This window comes from Anser cygnoides, chromosome 1 (genome assembly GCF_040182565.1).
Source record: "Anser cygnoides isolate HZ-2024a breed goose chromosome 1, Taihu_goose_T2T_genome, whole genome shotgun sequence".
NCBI lineage: Eukaryota > Metazoa > Chordata > Aves > Anseriformes > Anatidae > Anser > Anser cygnoides.
In genome coordinates this window covers 68,197,472-68,213,898 of record NC_089873.1, presented here as the reverse complement: position 1 = coordinate 68,213,898, position 16,427 = coordinate 68,197,472, and the positions used below count along the sequence as shown (strand labels likewise).

The window sequence follows — 16,427 nt, the reverse complement described above, 5'->3', positions numbered from 1 at the left end:
TAAAATATTTTTATTTGTGGTGAAGTTCTGAAAGAATGTATTATTAGCTATGAAAGAATGTGTTATTTGCTATTTTGGTATCAATTATCATTAGTCAAAGTATGTTATGAAAAATGACTACGTGTCATACACTATTGATAGATATCAGACTGTTAGCCCTTTGACCATTTATAACTTATTGGAAATGAAGTGTCTTGTAAAAGATGACTTTGGGGGAACTTAAAACATTAATATTGGCTGTATTTTGTAGAACTTCAGAATCTGTTTCCTCTCAGATAATGAAAATGTGAGCTGTGAGTATACAACCTCAATCCTAAGGACTTCCTGTATAGGTGTTCAGATTATTTATTTTTTTTCCCCAAAAGTAATGAAGCACATTGCTTCTAACATCTTTCAGAGTATAGTAAAAGTTTGGTGACAGATTCTACAGTAGATAACTTTTTTTGAGTTTTGTATTGAAGGAGAGAACTTCTGACCTGGATATAGTGTTTTTAGTAGTGTTTATATCATTTGTAATCAAGCTGAATTTGTTTTTGAATGATGAAGAACTACTTGTTTTGAATGCTGCACTAAAATAAAAGGATGTTTCCATACTGAGTTTCACCCCAAATTGTTTTAACCATTGACAGAGGAGCTCTAATGCCAGCCTGTGGTGAGAACAAGCAGGACTGTTCCAGCTTTTTTACAGGCTGGGAAAATGAGACACTGAGATATGAATTAGAGAGGGTCCATAGCGAATCCAGTGCTGAGGAGGGAGGAATAAGGCATCCTTGTTAAGATATAGCCTTTTTTTTTTTTTTTTTTAATAGCAGTGAGGATAACCTTTCATAGGGATGATGTGTACAAGTGGAACTGGGACGTCTCTAAGGTGGAGCTGAGTGGTGTTGCCTTTGGTCTAGAAGTCTTGAAGTGATGCCTGCACTTTTGTTCAGCTGTGTCCATGGCCCATCTGACACTTGCTGCTGTTGCGGGAATAACCTTTTTTTCAGCTGGGAGCAAGTTAAGCATCTGTGGTACTGACAGGGAAGTAGGAAGGTGTAGAGTCTTTTCTCTGAGGGATTTTTATCTAGCCTAACAGATCATTCAAATATTTTTGTGTTGGCTTACTGAAGTCACTGGTTTCAGCTGTAATCTTTATTTAGGATTTAAGTCTGTCATTGGGCACTGAAGATAGCCATGGATTTATGAGGAGGGGAGAGGAGCTCTTTTTAAGAGGGTGTATGGGGCCGTAGGCCATGGGCTTCCTGGAACTGGGGAAGGGGGAGGTAAGAAGATGGGCCCTTTGGGAAGGATCATAGCGTGGGTTTGGATGAGTGTGCGACCGTATCCGGGCCCTGTCCATACAGGGACTCTGTGCACAGCTGCTTTCCCTCATTCATTCTTTTATGTGGGTGTTACTGTGCTCGCTGCAGCACACAAATCCTCTGTAAGGAATTGGGAGATACACCACAAGGTCGTGGCCAGCTTCATGTCTCCTGGACAGGAGAAAGGAAGTGGGAAAAGGTACCTAAAACACCTTTCTTCTCCCCAGAACAAGGAGTGCAGGTAGAGTGTGAGAGGCATAGGTGTCCTGTGCTTGATACAGGGTCTGGTCTCTCAAGACAAGACCTCCAGGTATTTTTCTCTCTTCCCTTCCTTTCCAGTGGATCTTGATAAGTAGTTGTGACCAATCTGGACAGTAGCTTAGTGAGCTGTGTGCTCATTTTCATTTTGCTGTGTCCATGACAGTGACTAAGATGACGTTGAGACCAAGAATTTCTTTGTGGTTTAATTACAGGTCCTGTTGACTTTCCCCTGCTGCTTTTCACCCATCCCTAGGGCAGTACTCAGCCAACACCCTTTGTCACCTGCTATCTGCATTTTTAATTTGAGCTGAGTGAAACAAACAAACAAAACACTTATTTCTCTCATGCTGTCATCTGAAACCTTGCAATGCCCACAAGGCAAAGAGCTTTGTACCTATCTGGGCTTCCTAAATCTGGTGCTGAGGACCGGATGCTTCTGGCAGCAGGGCAGGGGCTGGCGGTGAGTCAGGGCTCAGCTGACTGTTCCAGGCTGGCAGCTCTCCCGGTGCCGGCTCCCAGCTACCTCATTTAGGAAGATCAGGGACTTAAAAGTAGGAAGAAAACAGCTGCCCATCCCATAGTGACATGGAAGGGACTCCTTGTCCCAGAGCAGGAAATAGATTTCAGTGGATCCAGGTATGTTTGCTCTTAAGGTACTGTTATCATTTTTGTTTCTCCAGTAAGCTTTTTTCTTTTTTCTTTCTCTAACTGGAAGTGGTTGAAGTACTTATCAATGCATTCTTGAGCAATACAAAAGGTCTAAGTCCAAGCTAACTTATGACACCTTGTTCAGTCTGTATTTTGCGGTACTCCAATAATAGAAACTCTTTCCAGTATTTATAGAAACACTTTGTACTCTCATTTTGTGCACTGGAGAGACAGGATTATGGCTGCGTCCACCTAGCTGTAGTCATGTCATGTTTGGCCAGGCCATTTTCACCCTGAGAAAGCTGAATATTATAGTGTTTTTTGTTTGTTTGTTTTGTTTTTTTAAAGTTTTCCTTTTGAACTGGACTTTGAGTGCTATTTTGTGTACTGTACCCTCACTGTTTGCAGTGGAGGAAACACTGGAGTTAATTTGATAAAACTGCCAACCATTGATTTCTTCTCATGCAACTGAATTGCCAAAGAAGACAGCAAGAACATTGCTACAGGATCAGAGAAAATTGTGCTCAACTTAGGAGAAGCATGTGGTTACACTTGGTGACTGGGCAGCTCCTTCTCGTTAACTGTAGGAAGAGGTTTGGGTTCTGAGGCTGCCGTGATGCTCGGTGGCAGCCATCATACAGCAGTGACTCATGGATGTGAGCGTGGGGCCACACCTGTGCTGTCGCCAGCTCAGGTCCTGCTGTTGGTGAAAACAGCAGCAGCCTGGTCCAGGAGCCAGGCTGGTCCCTCAGAAGGCAGGGGTGCACGGGTGGCAGACGGACAGAGAGATGCTCCCAGGTATGTGCTCAGTTTTTGCTAGGATGCAGAGGTGGTGAGCAGGATAGAAACCCTTCGCCATCTGGAATCAACCTGCAAGAAATTAATGGAGCCAGCTGAGCTATGTTACTCTTCTACTGTTATGACATTAGCCCTTTAAAAATAATTATGCTAGATTTATTATTTTTTATTTTTTCCAAGTACATTTTGATCATTTTGGCTACTCAGCTCATTTGTGAGAGCAGTCTTTCTGGTCTTCAGATGTAAGTGTTCTGCTGGATATTATTGTTTGACCATCGAAATTAGTCATCTAATTAAGGAGTGGTTTGACCACATGTTCTGTTTGACTAAATTGCTAAGAAATAACTTTGTGAATACTAATGGTACTAAATGCATACTGCTTGGTCTGCAGTCCAAGTGCTTGCTGAAGCAGCTGCAACATTTTTGCCTCCAGTGTTCAGCCAGTCCCAGTAATGAATGTTGTGATGCAGTAGAAGTGGCTTTGTGCATGAACTATGTATACTCAAATCCTGGTTCAAATGACCGAAGAGAAAAATCCCTATTTGTTTCACTGTCTGCTTTTCATGATATGTTGTTTTTTCAATAGTTCATATGACATTTAAAAAAATAATAAATATTGCTTTAGAATGATGTCTTCCGGAGATTTTACGTAGCCATTTAAAGGACATTTTATAAGTTTGAATTGAAAAAATTTCTGGGAAAGTACTATGCTTGGTCACTTTCCACTGATATTAGTACTTCTGGTTCTGTTTTACACAATTTGGTATGTTTAATTTTGATGCTTCAATATTTTATTTTATAATATTTGTGTTGAATAGCTTAAATGACTATGAATATTTTCACATCAATAAATGTATTAATTTGCAAACAACCATAGTTGATGTGTTTGAGAGGATTTTTATTTTTTTTGTATGTATTTTTAAAATCCCCTGAATCTATGGAGCAATGTGCGGAGCTAACATACCAAGCTATGTTAAACGATTTCCAGTTCCCCTGTCTCTGAGTACCTTGAATTCAGAGCACTATTTTTGTGTAGTTGACCACAACCTCATGAGAGGTGATGACTACTTCAGATACACCACTGATTGCTGTCCTGCCTTCGGATTTATTCTGTCCCTCAATTTCCTATATGTCCCCTTCACCCAGCATTCTCCTTCTCCTTTCCTGAAAAAGGAAACATCAAATCCTCTATGTTTTTAAAATATCATATAATTTCCTTTAGTGCAAAGGAGGAATACTATTTAGAGTTCAGCAGATTCAACTGAAACAAAGTTACTTTTTCCAGCAATGTTTTTAATTATTTTGCTTTAGAAAGCTAGCTTTGGTTAATTTTACAGTGTGTAATTTTGTGCACTAATAAAGCTTGTTTTTTACTTTGAAAACTAAGGTGTGGACATTTTATTGTAACTGTGCACCTGAACATGTGAAAAAATACAACTTTTTTTTCTAGTTTTTCTGAATCCTGATTTTTTTTCTTCTTGTTACTGTGATGCCTGTTCTGAGATTTATATTGGTGTGTGGCATTGAAGAATATTTGCTTCAAACTCATGAAGCTTGAGTTACTTTCAATGAATGATTAAAAGGATGAAGCAGCAAAAGCTAGATTTAATAATTAATCTTTTATTTTTTAATTGCAAAACACTGAGAAGGAAAGGCTTTGTGTAATAGCAGCTATAAGTCTGGAAGAGAACAGTCTGCTCCTAGAGATGCTTTGAAGTGGGTGTACAGTAGGGATGCCAGTCTGTATTTTATTTCTTCATTATGGGCACTTTTGTTTCAAAGCAGTTCTGTTTATAAGGATTACAAAAGCACTCTTAGAACCAAAACCCACAAAGTACCAGGATTCACCAGAATAAACGTTTTAGCATCTTAATGTCTTTGCAGTTATCTAGCTTCTGTTACTACTACTTGTTTTGATAAAAGGGCTGTATTAAGAATTTGTTTACTTAAATTCCAAAGTAAGTAATCCCCATGTACTATGCTTTCTGAGTTAAAAATAAAAAAAAGGGGGGGGGGGGGGAGACACAACATTATAACTTTACAATACAAAATAAATATACAGGTTATTTTACAGTATCCTTCTTGGATTTTGCAGAAATTCATTGGTTTAACAGCCACCTAAAACTGAGTGGTTACAGTGTATTTAAGTGTATTTAAGCAGGTGCTGCCATCCATCTGCTCCTGTTTAGGTTTTTAAAAATTATTCTCTGTCAAAGGTGTCAGCAGTTTCACCTCTGCCATCAGCAACTTCTGCCTGCCTGAGTTTTTTAGGTGGCTTGCATGCATCTAAGTCCATGTAGTTAATAACTCTCAACATATAAAATACCAAAAATGCGTAGAACTGACTGGTGTTTTAAGCTGCAATTTGATATAAAAACAGAAAACTAATGGTAAGGGAGATGTTTGGCAATTACACTGGTTAACTAATCGAGCTGGGAGACAAGTCCCTTTTGACAGGCTGTGGTCATGTTCTGACTTAGCAGAGCTGATTTTTATTGGAACAGAGGAGGAAAACTGTGGGATGTGAAACTGTATACAAGAAAAAATACGGTATTTTTGCAATCCTTGAATTGCAAGCATGGGAATTGTTATCCTTAGGTAATTAGCTGTCCTTTAACTCTTTGATTACCACCATGGGCAACAGTGACCTGGTGTTCCCCTCGGCATTTGCACACTGTCTGGTGCTTTGCCTCTTCCCCTTGAGCCAGTACTTCCAGCAGTGCCAAGCAGGATGCTTGCCTTCAGTGTTCCTCAGCCTTATCTTTGCTGTCCTTCAGTCTGCCAATTTTACTCATATTTAAGAGCCAGGCTAGTGAAAACTTTGTAATTGAAAGTGTGGAGCTAAAAACAAAATGAGGAGGGAACTGATGAGGTCTGGCTTGTAGCAGCCTTTCTAGGAGTAGGATTGAGTAGAAATCCTGATGAATAAGGTTTCAATCTCAATGGTTTTTCTGTTTTAAATGCCTTTTTTTCTTTCCCCCTTCCATTTATCAGTACTGATTTTCCAGTCACCAGTTCTCTTCTCAGGAAAAAACAGGGTATGCAAATTTAAGTTGTGATGAAAGAGGCATGGAGAAACACAAGTAAAAGAATTCTTTCTTCTTGGAGAACTTCCTTTTTTCTTCCATTTCTCTCTCTCTCTCTCTCTCTCTCTCTCTTTTTTTTTTTCCTTGTAAAAAGAAATGGAAGGTCTGTCTTCACTTCACAAGGAGAGACCTCCTTTCAGCACTGTATCGAAGTACAGTGTGCTGTTAATCACTTATGTGTTTTGAGTTAGAAGAAAAAAATCAGTCAGGTTATTCACTTCTGTGCTCAGTCACAGAGATAAATCTGAGACATGAGAGTGGATATTTTGGTTCTGGTTTTATCCAAATAAGGAGAGAGGGAAAAATATTACAAGTTGGTGACAGCTTTAATGCCCAGATGTGAATACTTCAGTAACCATCACGTCATATAAATCCCAGACACCTGTCCAAACACCAGAATTAGCCTAGAAAAAATAGTTATTTATTTTGCTACACGAATTTAGTGTATACTAAAATCAGTGTTTGCAGCTGAGCTTAAATGCATTTTAATTCTGTTTGTACTAGCAAATGCTTGAAAAATCCAGCACTATCATACTGATTATGAATTAGGACACACAATTTTTTAACTTTTTAAACAGAAATACAGAATGATAACGGACCAGTGGATATGTTGAACCAAGAACCTGCCCATGCAGAACCAGTGCTCTTTCAGTCTGTCTGCAGGGGCAGGGGTGCCCTTATATGCGCAGCAGACACTCCTGCAAACCTCTCATTTGGCCAGAATGAGTTAAATTTCAAAAGCATTTGATGAACAGTTTTCCTGTTTCAATATTGAAAATGCTTACGTGAAACCTTGAATCAACCAAGGGCATGTTTTTCCAGGGGGACTGAAGACTCTTAAGCTTTTGAGCCCATTAGCAGCGGCTCTTGCTCAGTTTGCATGCAAGCTGTGCAGTCCGGGCATGCATCCTCTCTGCTCCCTTGTGGGGATGCTGTGCCTGCTCTGGAGGAGGCATTTGAGGGACTGCTGATGGCAGTGATTCCTGGATGAGGATGGATTAGTGGAACTTCAGGCCAAAAAAAGCATGTTTTTCAGCAACTTCCTTTTTCTCTACTTCCTAGGAAAGGGTAGGAAAGTACCCGAATTCTTTTTGAATAGGTGGGTTGAGTAGTGAAGGGCAAGGATGTTCTAAAGTTCTGTTTAAACAAACACAAAACCCTGTAAAGCTTTAGTCACAATCATTTCAGAAAGCAGTTGATTGGATCAATGACTGTTGATTGGAAATACAAAATGCAGGTGGCAGAACAACTTTTAAATTCAGGGAGGTGGAATTGAAGGGATTCTTGCTACATATGTAACACATTCCTTCATCACCTTATTTTCATCTATTTTCTTTCCTTGTTCATCCTCTCCTTTGCCAAAGAAAATAGAGGTGGTGGGGTGGCACAGAGGATAAAGGCCAGTAGGTAGAGTTGAGTTATGGAAGCAGAAATGATGATGTCCTTAATGCTTGTTAAGGTGTTAGGTCAACTTTGTGGTAAATTTATGAGATACAGACTAGGATACCTAGCCAGCACAACAAGCAACAACACAGCTGTGTTGGTATAGTGGTGGCCAGGCATTGTGCCTTTTAGGACAGGACCAAATATCTCAATGCACTGCCGTGGAAATAGAACAGTTTGTGAGACATCTTCAATGTACTTCTTCATTGTACCGTGTGGATATGTAATCAGGACTCAGGCAACGCACAAACACAAAAGCTAATTATACATAAGGTTGGTTTAGCAGGTAGAAAAATGTCCTCACTTATGTTATGCTCATCAAACCCAAACAAGGAAACTAATTGTGAATTTAAGGGAGCATCCGCTGATACACTCTGGAGGTTTACTTCTCTGTCTTCCATATGAGTCATAAGAACTGGCAAAAAAACAGTGATTCCTTATGAAACAAAAGGGAACCACGTGCTGTCACTAGGCTGTCAGGGATATGCAAGAACATATTCCCACAACCAGTCTGACACTTGCTTCCTGACTGAGAACACATGCTTTGCGAAGTCTCATGTGAGAGAAAGTAAAGCACAGAGAGAAACTGCCTACCTCCTGGGGTGAAGCTATACTTCATGATTTAGGAGTTTTGAAAGGAACAAGTTGCAAAAAGTTTCAGAAACTGAATATGGCAGGTGGGGATAACCCCTTACCTGTCCTGAGAGAGATAGATAGTAGTTCTCTTGTGCTTTGGAATAGTGATATATCTTGCTTTCACGGTAATTTCTCACTGAAATAACCATTTATTTTTAATATTTTTCATGATATTCATATGATAATATTTGAGTTACTATGACTTTCTGAAGTGCATATATTCAGAGTTACATGTATGTGAGTGGATGATGCATAGGTGATATTCCTACGCATTAACAGAGAGGTGTTCAAAAACAGACTTTCTCCTATACCAAGATGACACATCCCAGGCCTGCAGTAGAATCAAGACGTATTGCAAACTTGCAGTCCTATCACCTGCCGTTAATACTTTAATACTTTTCCTGGGACAAGCGCTCATGTTGCGCATCTCAGAGCAGCTCAAACAGCTGCCTTTATTATCAGGGTGAAGAAGAAGAGTTAGTAACAGTAATATGTAAGTGCAGGAAGTTAAGCCTGTGGGAGAAGCATCTGCTCCTCACCCCTGGAGCGGAGATCTGACCAGAGCTACCTTGGCTTGCGGTGCTGGCAGGATTCGATCCTGGACTAGAGACAGCTCCTCTGAGCCTTGAGGCGTGGAGGCTGCAGAGCTGCCTTGGGCTCATGATGGCTGTGCTGGTGCTTGTCCCATTAAGACACAGCCTTCCATGCCAGGTAAACCTGGACAGCATCTCATTCTTGTAGGAGCTTCGTGTAGCTAAAAGGCTTAGCAGCTTGAGACATAAAAAGCCACAAATTTGAGAGAAGTTAATTTAGCTTATTTTGTTGTATGCCAAAAGCTGTCCAGAGGATTCAGCAGAAAGGACAGCAAGGTCTAATCTGCTTTGGCAACATTTTAAGACACTCTCAATGTAAATATTTTGCTGATGTGATGTCAACCATCCTCTTAAATTTGAAATACTGAAGGAATGGAAAGCTCTGATACCAACAATAATGTGAAACTTTGAGTGATTCTGTTTCTGTTCTCTGCCCTGTTTTTGATTCGCTCTTTCGTGGCATGAAGTGAAATGGATCTGATGTACTATGAGCACAAATGGAGGGTTCTTAGTAACATATACATATATATATATATTAAGATATACTGCCTGCTAACTCAAACTCTGTTCAGTAAGATGAACAACGGTGTTTACTGAAGATTTTACTCCTATTTCAGTGAGGCTTCTTAGATTAGAGAGTACAATACTCCTTGACTTCTTTATAAGACATTTCAGGCTTCATGTCATTACTTTTGGGTGAACTTTCTGAGGAAATAGCAGAGTGGCACTAGATAGCAGCACTGACTTTTTACTGAGATACTAAGATACATGCACATCTAAATGTACATATGGTACATGCTATGTTTAATTAAAGAGAAATAGTTGGCTTTCAGGAACTTTAGGTCAGATAATGGTAAGAAAATAACGGTGATGTATTTTGCCTATGTGTCCTGGGAGGCTGTGGAAGCCAGGCTTCCTGTTTTGCTATCTGTTCCTTCTTTTAGAGGCTCCCTTATCTCTCCAGTATCTAGGTTCCAAAAAGCAGACACGGCCACTAGCTATTTATACTAAGTATTGTCAAAATAAACTCCAAAATATTTTAAAACCTCTCTTTCAAGCATGTTTCCTCTCCTAATATTCATAATAGTTTCTTAAAAAGTGGTAGCTTGCCAATTGCTGAGAACTTGTGTGGCCCGTTTCTTTTCAATCACTTACTAACCAGTCTTGTAAAATATTATTTATTCTCATTCTGATAGGATCGCAAGGTAAAATAGATTTTCTAGTGTATAGTCTTGAGTGAGGTGATGAGCTGGTATTTATGCATAAGATGTGTGTTGTATTTTGCATACTATACGAGTAACCTACACATACGATGTTAAACTTCATCAAGAAAAAACACTTGTTAAATGTTTTTGTACTAGCTCATGTGCTTGTTGTTTTGTTGCTGTAGTTTTTCCCATTTAAGATTGCTTGTATCTGCAGCGTTTTATGAGGAAAAGCTGCAGTGCTTGAATTGGATGGTGATTGTTTAAAAGTAGCTTTATGAGGCTGGAGTTTCTGTTTGGCTGTAGATTAAACATTTGCCAATCTCATAGGCTGATCTTCCTTCCTGAGCATTTTCACATCATAAAGTTTGTGCAGACCAAAGCGTGCTCTGACATCGTTGCTTTATCACGTTACCCGTTAGTGAGTGGTGCAGTAGGGACCATCTGGATATGTAATTGAAAATTAATGAAGAACTTTGCTTTATATATGACACAGCAGTGTTCAGTTTGTTTTGCTACAATAGCATTAATATCCTATTGCAAACAGGCATGGAAGTAGTAGACCTTATTTATCTCACTAGTCAGCAGCAATCACTCTTGACTACACACCAGAGCCAGATCTGCTGAGTGCAGAGATGCCTTTTTTATGTTGTTATTTATCAGACCAGAACTGCTGCCTTTACTCTCAAAGCATTTTATTTATTTATTTTGGGGATACTATTTTTGCAGAAGAAGTGAAGTGTAAACCAATTTGCAGAGAAACAGCATTCAGAAAAAGTACTTCAAACGTGCTTCTATTTTATGAAGTTATTTCCTTCATTTTTTTTCCCCCATTATTTCAATATCTAACAAATAGGTTCAAAGAAACTTGCTATTTGATGAAGTCATTTTTATGCTGCCCTGGAGCTGTTGATAAAATGCCTGTGATAAAATACTTGTCACCATGTATAGAAGTGAATCAAGGTACAGTGTAGCACATGACCAGCACAGGGTTTTCAAATGCTTCATTTTATTTCTATTTATCTTTTGGATATGCAAAATGTAGTGACTTTATTTTTATTATTTTGTCTGTGGCCAGAATTGCAAGAATATTAATAGTTTTAGTAAGTGCGTGAGAAGATAAAACCATGTTGTAAATAAGCAATGGGTTATAAGGAAAAGAGGAGCTACAGGGAATTATTAAAGTGGTGCCTTGTCTGGGTGCTGCAAGAAGCTTTGAGATTCAGCATTAATTGGTGAAGAGAATAATTGCAACCAATTACTGAATATATAATGTTTTAACAAGGGGACAGGTGTGGGGGCAGAGGGAGGTGAAGCAGGTTCAAAAGTAGCTGGTGAGCCGAGCCGAGCCGATGCTGCTTAGCCTCAGCAGAGCTTCCTGGGATGCTGCTGCAGCCATGCCAACGGCTGGGCTAGCAGGCAGCTTCTTATTGATGCTACTTAGTGTATGATCTGTGGCTCTTGGCCTAGCTTCTTACCATGGCTTTGAGACATACCCTGAGTTTGGAGAGGATGTGGCATACAGTAATTTATTTGCTTAAAATGAATTTGAGATTATTTAAGTATAGAACAATCAATACAAAGGCTTGTCTGTCAAACAAGCTGAGACCTGACTATCCAGAAGTTTGGAAATCACCACTCTTGGGTATGAAGAAGCTGTTAGAACCAACTTCTCAATTATTGAGTTTTTGATTACTCACAGAAGAAAGGGGAGACTCTAGGAGGCTGGGAAAGGGCAAAAATACAAACAAACCAAACATTAAATGTGACTTGCAAGAGAATGAAAGGATTTATGGTAGTTTGCAAAGTGAAGCATATGTGAGATTTGAACTCTCCCCACCCTCTTCCTCTTACCCTTTGTGTATTGCTTTGTTTTGCATTTTCTTTATTTGGTTTTGAGTTTGATAGTTTTAAGATGGTTATGTTATTGCTACCTTGACTTGCAGGGAGGGTTCTTGAAACTCCTGTGTCTTCTTGTAAATTGCAAGACTTAAACATGTATAATAAGGTTGGTTTTGTTTCCAAAATGTAAATTTATTAAAATCAAATAGTGAAACAGTGTTTTAAATTCCTCAGTGAAATGACCCACCACCAAGGTCGTTCAGCTGTGCTGTGGAGTGGAAGGGTCAAAGGAAGAATGTTTTCAGTTTTCTTTGAGCTGCTGTGGTCACTAGGGATTTTAAGCAATGTGATTTGCTATAGTACCTGTGATTTGCTCAGAACGTTGTTGCTGTTGCTGGTGGAACAGCAGTTATTCAATTTGCCAGTATGGTCACAATGTGAACAGCAAGGCTTGTTCCTATCTGTTGGACACACCTTCTAATGCAGTTTGCTTTCAATGCTATCCTGAGTGACAGGATAGGGAACTATGACAAACTCTGTTGTAGGATAGTCAAACCATTAAAAAATGTACAGCCTGTTCCACTTGACAGAGCTTCTTATTGTAGCCTCAATGTGTAGACAAAACCAAATGTATCAGGGCATATTGAGGGGCTGCAATGCTTATTTAAAAATGTGTATGTGTATATATAAATATATATATGAATTATATGTGTATAAATATATACATGTATACATGAGTTGCACTAATCTAAAATGATTTTGAATCCATAATGAAAATTACAGCCTGAAAAATCATCTGTGATAGATAGTAAATGCTCATTCCCTGCTCTACGCCAGAGGACAGCATTTGTGGTAACTCAATTGTTCTCCTCCCCTCAGCCCCATAGTGAGGCCTTGGTTAAGGGGAGTTGTATAAACAGCTGCAGCAAGGCTTTTGTAAATACAGATGTCTTCCTGAACTGGGTTCTCTGGGTCACCAGGGACCATGCAAGCCGTACTAAATGGCTTTACAGGAACCTCTCCATGTGTCAGCCAACTGAGCTATGCTGATATCCACCAGAGAAATGCTGCTTTGACTTCTGGCCCCAATCCTTCCCCCACTACACTGTCCACCTCCCTCCTCCGCTCCTGCAGCTTTCTGTCCTTGCTCTGCCACCTTCTTCTCTGCCCATTATTCCTAACAGGTTTCCTAAAATGCTCGTGAACTGCATGTGATTCACAGGTTGGCAGCTGTGCTCTTGCAAGATCTTTACTTCTGCTCTTGATCCTATTCATCCTATCAGTAATAGGATGTAAGTGTGGGACCAAGATGGGATAGCTTATTTTATCAGCAGTCAGGAACTAATTGTTGATCACTTGCAGAATGTCTTGTGGCTTGAGGAGTCATTTTGATTGTATTGTACAACTCATAGATCATATCTTAGTTTAACTTCAAAGATGGCCTTGTTTTGAATAGCAGGTTGGACTGGATGACCTCCAGAGGTCACTCCCAATGCTAATTATTCTGTGATTTATGCAAGGCCAGAAAACATAATACAGTTATGGAGCAGATGCTTCAAGTCAAAGAACTGGTGGATGTAGTGCAGAGTCAGGAGGAAACAACAGGTGACTTAAAGGCTAAAAGACAGAAGTTAAAGATCTGTGCCTCTTTTGCAACGTAAGACACTTGTGGGCTGATAGTCAAATGCTATTGATAAGCCACTATGTAACTGATAGATCCTAGAAGTAAAGGTCTGTGAGTATATTTGGAATTATTTTTAACATTCTTGTTCTTAACTCTCCTGAAAAGAGATCAAGCTGTACAATGTTTACTGCTAAGGATATATAAGTACTGTGTGCGGGGAAAAAATCAAGGTTAAAAAAAAGGACTAATTTGTAGCTTTTTATCATCCCTTATAGCTCACTAACTCATTTATATTCCTCTACACCCATTTAAAAAGAGTTCAGTAGCAACATGGCAATCCCACTTATTCACCAGAATAAAACTTTCTACAGTAATGTATTGTCGTAGTGATTTATTCATTTTGCAGTTGACTCGTGCTGGTGAATCACAGATCTCTGATTCTTCATGTAGCCAAGCATTTGTTTTGCTACTATCATCATGGACATAAGCACACCATTGCTTGTCTATTATGATATGTATCCTCCTAAAATGTTAATTCTACAAATGATTATTTGTGGTCAATGTACATTAGCTACTAGTACATAACATGGTATTTTTTTCCTTGAAGTAGAACAAGAATAGCTTGCTTTTGGAACTTGAACAATAAATACAAATCTAAAATGGTACAAATACAAAATTGAAAGTCAAATCAACATAGGGGCTAATGCATGTTTTGTACTTTGTGATATCATTTTTAACTACTTAATATCTGGTCTGAAAATACCTTTATTTTCTGAAGACAGATGCTGAAGATTTTATCTTTTCATTTCTATTATTAATGCCTGTATTACTAAGTTAGATGCCCCCAAATTGTGACCTTCTTCTAACTCATGAGCCACTTCGACGACTTCTAGATCCTCTTTGCTAGTGATCCAAGCCATGACCCTGGGAGCTTGTGAGGGTGCTGGCTCCAGTGGTGCAGGCTGTCCACACAAGCCATGCCATGAAGAGTCCAAATATTGCCCCAATCTGTGCCTTAATTTGTGTGATGCAGTTGCGTTTCTCAGTGTTCTTCTGTTTATCCTCTTTTCGCTCTTTTTTTTTCCCTCTTCTTTTTTTTTTTTTTTGCCGACCATAACAGTGGGAAGAAATAGTCTGTTCCTGCATTGAGTAGGAGATACCTTTAGGGCTCTAATGGGTGGTGCAATAAAGATACAAATCCAGAGGCACCTGGGATGACATCTATTCCAAGCCATGGAGCATGGCCACCAGTTTCAGGTTCCCTTGTTGCTGGGGGATGGTGGGAAGCAGGTCGTTCTGCACTGCCGGGTGCACCCTCCAGCTGTGGTCTGCTTTGCTAGAACCAGGTGCCAACATCCCTGCCAGGTCTCTGGGTTGTTTTGTTGCTAACAACCCACAGGTGCCAGCTAATGTTGCTGCCCCGGCTCCCAGGTGTATTGTTTTTGAAACCTTTGGGCGTGCTTGTCTCAAGGGGAGTGTGCTTTTCCTGTTCCTGCCCTGCATGCACCTGCGCAGGTGCAGGAGCCCATGCTCGCTGCTCGCACACCTCTGTAGCCTACCCACATCTCCCCAGCCTTAGCCCCAACACAAGTCATCTGCTGTGCTGGGAGAGGATCTACGTGGTGGAGGAGAGCCACGCAGGTGGGGCTGTCCACAGCCAGCATCATCCAGGGGTCGGTGTGGTCCGTGGGCTGTCGGCAGGCTTTCTGACACCAGCGCACAGCATGTCCAGTGGGTAGGGGGGCTCACGGGGTGGCCCCGGCTGCCCCAGCGAGGGCTTGAGCAGCAGCTCCTGCTGCCTGGGAGAGGGCCTTCACTCTCAGCACTGGCTTGGAGAACTGCTGGCGTGTGCCGAATAACCTCTCTTGTTTGAAGATTTGATGAAGAGGCTGCCAGCTTATGTTAGCCCTTCTGATTTGGAAGGTACCTTCCCTTTTTAAGCAGATATGTTTGTCCTTGTTATTTTTCTAGCTCCTAAGGTCCACCTCTTGGTGCTGTTTAAGGGTGGATATCTCCTGCTACTCATCTTGCAGCTCTTACTAGGTGCTGGTGGTTGCACTACAAAAATAGAAGCCAGTGACTTATATTCATTCGTGGTGATAAATGACCTTGGAATCTAGTCTGTCATGAAATAAACTGTAAATAATTAAGCTTTACCTTGTGAAACCCTCACTGAACCCAGGAGGTTTCTAGTTGTAATCTCATAATAGTTAAAGTCTAAATCACTTCCTAGAGACTGTGCTTTTGTGTGGTAGTCAAAACAAATAAAAATTAGGTGCTATGCATACCTTTTTTAATGTACATAAGACAATACGCACCATACACATTTAAAATATACTAAAAAAAAAAAAGCTGATAAAGATACAGAACAGTTAAACTTCAGAATAGGAACAGGCTCTCAAGCTCACTGTCTCCCTATTTTTTTATTCTGAAAATCTGTCAAAACTATGAAGTTTGGGCATCTGAGTTCTGTTCCAACCTGATATTGGCAGTTGAAATACTTTTCATTCATATCCAAAGGAAAGGCAGCGGGAAGGCGACAAGGGTGCAATTTTTCAGGAGTAGGGACTGAAGCGGAGGACTGAAAGTCTCTGAGAAGAGTAAATTTCCTTTCTAAAACTTCTCTTCTAGTTTGGAGTATTGAAAGAGTCCAATCATCTCTCCTGATTTAGCAGGACTAATATTTTGGGAGTTCTGAGCAGAACTGTTCATGAACATTAATTCTCAAATTACCCAGTGTGGGATTTAATCCTGGGAGTGAGCATATTGTGGTGAAATAAACTATTTTCTGAGGCATTTGCAAGTGAGTTGTAAAGATGACAAAAACGTCCAGCTGACTGCACTACTGTGCACAGAAATATTACTCATGCCGTGTTTTTCTTTCAGAATCATCCTGGTGTGAGTCCCTTAATTGGTATGAAATTGGAATCTTTTTCAAAATCAGTATTAAAAAAAGGCTGATGGAGGCTGATTGATTGATCTATGTT

General features: G+C 40.0%; 1 protein-coding gene across 8 annotated transcripts in view; it reads left to right on the top strand.

Moving 5' to 3' along the window:
• The window catches only part of EPS8 (EGFR pathway substrate 8, signaling adaptor), a 134,037-nt gene that overhangs the window by 46,486 nt on the left and 71,124 nt on the right, over positions 1–16,427 (top strand). Inside the window, exon 1 of one of the 8 annotated variants that reach the window (XM_013172935.3) lies at positions 2,179–2,201. The exons of the other annotated variants lie outside the window; for them this stretch is intronic. The gene's annotated coding sequence lies outside the window, so the exon portion shown is untranslated. Of the gene's footprint in view, positions 1–2,178; positions 2,202–16,427 lie in introns of those variants that run through there. 8 annotated transcript variants of the gene reach the window in all.